This window comes from Lactuca sativa, chromosome 3, assembly GCF_002870075.4.
Source record: "Lactuca sativa cultivar Salinas chromosome 3, Lsat_Salinas_v11, whole genome shotgun sequence".
Lineage (NCBI taxonomy): Eukaryota > Viridiplantae > Streptophyta > Magnoliopsida > Asterales > Asteraceae > Lactuca > Lactuca sativa.
This window is the reverse complement of record NC_056625.2, coordinates 190,483,880-190,492,771: the sequence shown is the minus strand read 5'-3', so window position 1 is coordinate 190,492,771 and position 8,892 is coordinate 190,483,880.

The window sequence follows — 8,892 nt, the reverse complement described above, 5'->3', positions numbered from 1 at the left end:
AAAGGATCTTCCAATCTAAGTGTCTCAGGGGATTTCCATCCCATAACTCTGTTGACCTTCCGGCCCATACTCTGTTGACCTTCCGGTCCATATCATCTTGACCTTCTGCTCCACATCATCATGCTCATACCATAACATATCATATATAACATGCATCACATATTCATCATGCACATAAGACCTTCCGGTCACACATAATTACCCCATCGGGTAAGGCATAGTGAGAAGACTCACTTCGCTGATGTCGGATAATCATTCGTGCTCAATCCTCCGACCTATCGTCCTCCTATATCATATATACATCTCTAATTAATACCTTCCAGACTTAGTTTGACTAATATTCGTAAGTTAACACAAGTCAACCTTGGTGAACGCTGGTCAACAGTCAACCCTTGACCTGACTCGTCGAGTCATGCATCGACTCGGTGAGTCCATATGTGAACTCAAGTCCCCTAAATCCCTTCTGACTCACCGAGTCACTCACCCAACTCGGCGAGTCATCAACTGATACGAGTCACGGGACAGCCCGGTCCGACTCATCGAGTCTGCTCATGGACTCGATGAGTTCATTCCATGCTCAAACCCAAATGACCTTCTGAGGTCATATCTATTCCTCTAATCCATAAATCTAACCTTCCCAAGCTAAATAATCACGTAAGGGTCCAATTTTGGTACCCCATGCATCGTCCATATGGCTATACTTGATGATTTAGCCCCAAATACAACATCCTAAGGTCATTTCTTCCATTATTCTACATAAAGCACAAAGAGTAAGGCTTCTGGACCTCTATGGGTCCAGATCCAAAGTCTCATCACAAGAAGGGACTAAATGATCAAAAAATCAAGCCAATCAAGGGTCTAGAAAACCCTAAATCCATAGATTCATCACAAAACAGAAGAAGGATCGAATTGCTACCTGAAAATTGATGTCCTTTGCTTGAAATCCACAGAATATCCACCTCCTTAGCCTCCTCTAAGATGGAACCACTTCTTTCTTGCAAAACAAACTCTCAAAGATCAATTATAGGCTTCGTTTCTCTCCCAATCGCACAAACACTTCTAGGGTTTCTCTCAAGGGTCTGGTAGCCGCAAATGGTGGCTATAAGGGTCCTGAAATAGGTCCCAAACCCGAGAAATTAGGGTTTCTTTCGTCAGCGCTGACTCGGCAAGTTGCTCCCCTGACTCTTCGAGTCCAATCATTTTCCACGTCACCCATTCGCGACCTAACTCGACGAGTCTAAGAACCAACTCGTTGAGTCACCTCAATATAATTCAAAATACAAAATTAAATAATGTACCTGGGAAACCGGGTGTTACAATTGTCCCCCATTAAAATCAGACTTTGCCCTTCAAGTCTCGCTCTGCAAATAACTTTGGATATTTCTCCTGCATCTCTAACTATGACTCCCAAGTCAGCTCGGGCCCCTTCGGATGTTGGCACGGGACTTGAACCAGAGACACCTCCTTGTTCCTCAGAACCTTGATCCTTCGATCCCGAATCGCGATCGGCCTCTCAACATAGTTCAGGCTCGCATCCACCTGAATGTCCTCTAATGGAACCACTGCCGACTCGTCGGCAATACACTTCCTCAACTGAGACACGTGGAAGGTATCATGAATCTGACTCTGCTCCGCAGGTAGCTCTAAACGATACGCTACCCTGCCCACCCTAGTGGTCACCCTGAAAGGACCAATATACCAAGGCCCCAACTTGCCTCTCTTCCTAAATCGAATCACACCTTTCCAAGGTGATACCTTTAGGAGAATGAAATCACCCACCTAGAACTCGAGCTATGAGCGACGCCTATCCGCGTAGCTCTTTTGACAACTCTGAGTCGTTAGCAACCTCTGCCTGACCTGTTGAATCTGCTTAGTAGTCTGGAGCACTATCTCCGTACTACCCATCACACGCTGCCCTACCTCTCCCCAACAAATGGGAGTCCGACACCTCCTCCCATACAACAGCTCGAAGGGAGGCATGTCGATGCTCGAATGGTGGCTGTTGTTATAGGAAAACTCAGCCAAAGGCAGATACGTGTCCCAACTTCCTGCGAAATCCAATACACATGAACGAAGCATGTTCTCGAGCATCTGAATAGTCCGCTCACTCAGACCATTGGTCTGAGGGTGATAAGTACTGCTGAAATGAAATCTCGTACCCAACTCCTCATGAAACTTCTTCTAGAACCTGGAAGTAAAATGTACATCCCGATCTGACACAATCGAGATTGGCACACCATGCCAAGACACTATCTCCTTCACATATATCTCTTCCAACTTCTCTGCAGAAGAGCTTTCACTGATAGAAAGGAAGTGAGCACTCTTCGTCAGTTGATCCACTATCACCCAAATCGCATCGACACCCCTTAGGGTTCTTGGCAACTTGGTGATGAAATCCATATAAATCAGTTCCCACTTCCACTGGGGAACCTCGAGTGGCTACAACTTACCATGCGGACGCTGGTGCTCGGCCTTAATCCGACGACAGGTCAAGCACCTCTCTACAACCTACGCAACATCCCTCTTCATGCATGGCCACCAATAATCTCTCTTTAGATCCAAATACATCTTACTGGCCCCGGGATGGATCGAGAACCTCGATCTATGTGCCTCCTCTATCAAAATTCTACGTGCCCCACCTATAAACTTGTCACACCCCGAAAATCAAAGGCGGAAACATATCCGGGGTGGACTCCACGTTGTGTATCAAATCCAATGTACATAGTAATCAAAGTAAACAACCATTACATTACATATATATGAAAGTTTACATTTGTTTCAAAAGTAAAGTTATACAAGATAGACATATGCATCATACTAACAAAAGTTGAGACGAGTCTTCTGAGCACTCCGTCTTCACCAAAAGATATCACCGGATACTTGTCTAACTTGGACCTGAGAATACAAGCGGTTTGAAAATCAACATAAAGCTGGTGAGTTCATAAGCGGTTTTGTTTTATGAAAATGTATCGGTTTCCTTTAGTTTTTCCGAAAAGGTTTGTTATCCAAGAAAATCCCATATTTTCTTAAGTAAAGTTAGTTTAGTTATCATTTGTTATCAATTCGATTATGTGATGTAATTTACCCCAGGAAAATCCCATATTTTCCTAAATGCAAGATTTAATAACACAGAGTATAGTTTAATACACAAAACTATATATTGAAAATCATGGGATCACTATCCCGAATAAGATATAAGATAGTTTGACACATATGAAAATACAGATTTAAGATCATGGGACTACCATCCCGGACTAGACACAAGATAATTTGATATATATAAAAATATAGATTTGAAATCATGGGATTTCTATCCCGGACAAGATATAGATTTAAATCATGGGATCATCATCCCATACTTGATATAGATTGAAAATCATGGGATCACTATCTCGGACAAGATGTAAGTATAAACCGTGGGATTACTATCCCGTAATAGTTATAGATCCAAAACCATGGGATTACTATCCCGAATTAGATATGAAATACCTTAATATACACGAACTGTAGATAGAAAGTAGTTTGATAACCTTGGGACTAACATCCCGAATTAATTACAATATAGTTTGATATACTAAGAAATATAATTTGAAAACCATGGGATCGCTATCCCGTACCAGACATAAGATTGTTTGATAAAACCATGGGATCACTATCCCGAACGAAATATAGATTCTAAAACCCAAGCTGTGAATAAACTTATATTAATACATGTTGTGAGTCGGGTAACCATGCTAATACGACAACGAGACCTCCTTGACGCTTGTCAGACGTCGAACGATATAAAAAAATTTGTCACCCCAGGCATGCCCGCCTAACTGTAGCTAGCAGTTAAGGTGTGGGATTGTCAGTCCCAAATAGATCTATTCACAAATTCCTCGCTCTCCCTCCAGGAGACTCTGGTTACACTTCCAGGGAGGATTTACTGATCATCCATAAAGGGTAGTGACTGTCTCATAAACTAGTACTAAACTATTCACAGTGCTCTCATACGATATCAACAAACAAAAGATTATGAAACGTAATACAGCGAATATAGATACATATAGTGAAAATATCTGACGATACATTCAAATGATATGGAGATAAACTGAATCAGACATAGTTTATCTAATAACTTTATATAGGTATCAGTACATGATATAAAGAGAACTACAGAACCCCCAAATTATTCCCATAATAATTTGATAAGTTTGGTTATTTTCATAACTAAAATCCATTTAGTTGTAATTGATAAACCATTCCTTATCCTTAGCATAATACATAAGGAGTAAAAGTATTTATAAATTTGCCAGATATTGTTTGAAACACATCAATGTTATAATTCGAAAACAGTTGTAGTTTGCTTGTACTCCCCCCCCCCCCTGAAAACATTGATAAACACGGAAAATGGTGTAGGGGTATGAACTCACCGGACGAGAAATGTGACGATTTCGGATGCTAAACGTTGGTCTGGGGCTTGCAAACGCACGAGGTTCCTAAGTATAATGTAAAGATACACATTTGTATCTAATTAGGACTTAGATTATTTAATTGTTAGGGACAAACACTTCTAGTCGCGAAAACACTCCGATACAAGTGTTTGGAGGGACCCGGGTGGCGTTTAAGGATGTGTAATGATGCGAGGGACTTAGGAAATGAGTTTACTCCCCAAGAGTAAACTTCTAAATGGTGTTTACAGCCTAAACACCCATTCCCCATGAGTTTACAGCCGTAAACTCATGGTGGGTGGTTTATGGTGCAATTTGGACTTCAAACACTTAGGGGACAATTTCTAGGTTTGGTTTAAGGGCTTGGAATAAATTTTAAACACCAAAATGACACATTTTAGGGAGTTTACGGCCTAGCATGGTCTCATGGCTGTAAACTCCTATAAACCCATGAAAAGTTGTGTTTTTGGATTCCAAACTAATCACATGTGATTGCTAAATTTATTCCCAAGCCTTACATGCATTTGCTTAAAGTTTTGAAGGGGTTTTTGGAGTTTATGGCCATGGGGCACCTTCTATGGCCGTAAACTCTTAAAATGAAGGGTTTTTATGTGTTTAAGGCCCTTAAACTATTTTTGGTTGGTCCTATGATTTATTCCAAGGCTTTTGGTGGTGTTGGATGGCTTTCTAACACCTTAGAAATGAATTTGCACCATGTTTCATGGAGTTTACGGCCCAAGCACAAGCCTTGGCCCTAAACTCATATAAGTCCCCTAAAAATCATGTTTAAAGTGTTTCCAAGGCTAAAACCAATATTCTAAAATTTATATCTAAGCCTTATTAGTGTTTTGGAAGGGTTTAAGGTCATAAAAACCCTATACACATGAGTTTATGGCCGAAGCATGTGCCTTGGCCGTAAACTCCTTCAAATGTATAAAAATCCATGTTTTAAATGTTATATGTCCATTCCATGAAGCCATCTAGCCATATCTAAGGTCCAATTGTGTTTAGGAAGTGTTTTTGTGCTCCAAAACCCATTATATATGAGTTTACGGCCTAAGAGGGTTCCAGGGCCGTAAATCATGAATGTGGTTCTAATCCATGTGTTGAACTAGAATTTGAAGGCTAGGGAGGTTACATAACAAACTGAGGAATGTACCTCAAAGATTTGGAGCCTAAAATTGATGATTTGGAACCTTAAACTTGGATTTAGGAGAGAGGTTAGAGAGAGAGAGTAGAGAGAGGAAGAAAAAGCTTCAAATGGGTGTTTAAACACGTTTATATAGGTCCTAAAACTTGGAAACGGTGGAATTCTACCCGATACCGGCATTAAACGAGGCTTTTGGTCGCACCCGATTAAGTTACCGCAACCCGGCGGGAACATTTCTAACTTTTTGAAATAAACACTTTTGGGTTAATTTCATGAATTCCAAAGGGGTTTGGACACTCATTAAATTATAATAAGCATATAAGTTTAAATAATTTAACCCAAAGTGAAAACGGAACTAATTTGATAACGGTGAATTTTTCCCTGGTAGAACGGGTTTTGGCGATGAACAACTTCGGGTTGTTACATTATCCCCCTGTTAGAGGGAATTTCGTCCCGAAATTCAAAGAATAAAGTATAGATAATGAATTTGGAATGGAACACGAAGGGATTTGTTACCTCGGATCTTCACTTTCTCAAGTGGAATCGGGCCTCTCTTGGGCGTTCTAGCGAATTCTCACTATCGAGGCGTGTCTTTGTTTCGTGCCTTGACTCTCTCTCAATATATGACATTAATCAGTTTTCTCATGGAAGTTTCAATCCTGGACGACTTCGGTTTCCTGAAGGAATCACTAGGGTTTCGTTGGGTAGAAGCTTCTAAGGATTCGAGGCATGATGTACTGGATAGATGTTAACAAGCTCTAAGAGCTTCCGAAATCTGAAGGTTGCAGAATCGATTTCTATGAAGACATCGAAAGGTCTGAGGTGGGACTAAACTTAGACGTTCGAATGAAATTCCCGGGAATCCTTCGGGATAGACATTTAGAAGAAAGAGCTGCTAACTTCCCGTTTCCCAATGATCACGAAAATGAGGGATGTGTGATAATTCATATCGGGAAAAACTTTTGAGTTTTAAAGCATGGAATGATACAAAGGTTTGATGCTGAAGGTCACAAGAACCGGGTCGAGGAAAAGATCTAGACGAGCGACCCTTTCAAAACTAAAGATATCAACATGAACGAGACTCGGTCATTTCATGTCAATCATAGCATCAAAGTATTTTCACGAAAAGTTTCCCATTTAATCGAATGGAACAGAATAATTCTCCGGACTGAGAATATAATCTATAGGTACGAAGTTAGTGTTCTCTATCTCACTGGTTAGTCGTTTCGATGATACACATTTTGATCACATACGAAGGGTTGAGCTTAGAAAAATGTTCGAGTAGATAGTTAAAAGGTTCTCCTCTTTGTACTGGAATCGAAAAGAGTTGCAGGTATACGAAATATCAAAGAGAAGTATACTTGTGGCGACAGAGGGATCAGTGGTTGTAGCTACTTTGGGGCAATTCCTTCCGAAGTGCCCTGCTTCGCCACAATTGTAGCAGGATGGACTGATTCCTGCTCCGGATGATTGGTCCGTTGATTTGACTGGTTTTCTGCAAGTTCGAGCAAGATGACCCTTCTTGCCACAGTTGTCACAGATCCTTTCGCAGCATGGACCAGGAATGCGGTGATGGTAGTTGCACTTACCACACCAAGGAAGGGTACCGGTGTATCCACTGGCGGGAGTTTGGGCCGTGGATCTGACAACTGAGACAACAACAGGGGCAGTAGCAGCATGGACTGCTACTGTTTGCTATTTCTTAGAAGACCCTTGCGTACTCGGGGCCTTCCGCTTGTTCCAAGATTTCTTTTTTGTTTCCGTCTCCACTGGCGACTGGCTCGGGGGTAGTAGTTTCCTCATTAGAATTGTCTTCGTGATTGATCAAGATTTTTGCAAGACATTTAGCGCTGTCGTAGGTGTCTAGCTTTGCAGCCAAGACATTTCTTTTGGTTGGCTGGGTCAATCCCCAGATGAATCTCTCGATCTTTTTACTCTTCGGGGTAACCATTCCCGGACAGAGTAATGCCAGGTCATCGAATCTTGAGGTATAAGCGGCTATGTTGGAACCCTTCATCTTAAGGTTCCAGAGTTCGTGTTCTAGCTTCTGAATTTTGCCCCGAGGCCAATACTCTGCAAGCAGAAGCTCCTTCATAGCTTCCCAACCCATGACATTTGTTACAGGTAAGGTTAAAGATTTGACTCGGCCGTTCCACCATGTCAGGGCTTTATCAAGGAAGGTGCAGGCGGCGAACTTTACTTTGTCAGACTCCAAACAGGCACATATTTCGAAGATTGATTCGATTTTCTCGAACCATCGAGTTAGGGAAAAGACACCTCCAGTGCCATCGAAGGATGTGGGCTTCGCGTTCATGAAGTCTTTATAGGAACCCGCTCTTCGGTGTTCCTAGCTGTCTTCTGGGTTTTGGGGTTGGGGACCACCTCCGGAGCCACCGGGATTCATTTGGAACATGGCTGCCACCATTGCGGCAGTCAGAACTGTTTGAAGTGATGCAAGATCGAATTGAGGAGGAGGTGGTGGCGGAGGAGGATTTTCGTTGTTCTTCAAGCTGGGTGTCTTTCTTGGAGGCATCTTGATCTAAAAAGATCAGGAAAGAGAGGATCATAAGTCCTCTGAATTGAATCAAGAGATATGGAACAGGGGATATCTCATCATGACAGATATAGCATTATACTAAGCGATCAAGCAGGAAAGAGTTATCCAGACAGAACATTTTATCACTAGAGGAATGATCAAGGAACAACGCGTATACGAAAATTTTCTACGAAGGATTGGCTCGAGAAATACTCCCATAGTATTTCATGGTTCGCTGCAGCGACGACTCGTTGTTTGAGATATTGGGTAAGTTTTAGGCATGCTGCGTACCACAGTCACTCCCAAGCACATGTTGGCTGTGTCTAGAATGAATATAGTTGGCCAGGCTATATTTATCCTAGACACGACTACATAACTGCCCTGGTTTAACCACAGTGTATAACACCCATTTACTTATGTTTTGTTCTACTTGTAGTTACGAATTTCGACGGTTCGGTATACTTGTATACTTTTGAAAATACTTATAGTTTTGAAGATACTTTTAATTCAGAGCACTGAGCCCCTTTAGTGTTTATAGTTTTATACCATGTAAGGTTTGGCATACTCCGTTCACTATAAACAAGGGCTCTGATACCAATCTATCACACCCCGAAAATCAAAGGCGGAAACATTTCCGGGGTGGACTCCACGTTGTGTATCAAATCCAATGTACATAGTAATCACAGTACACAACCATTACATTACATATATATGAAAGTTTACATTTGTTTCAAAAGTAAATTTATATAAGATATACATATGCATCATATTAACAA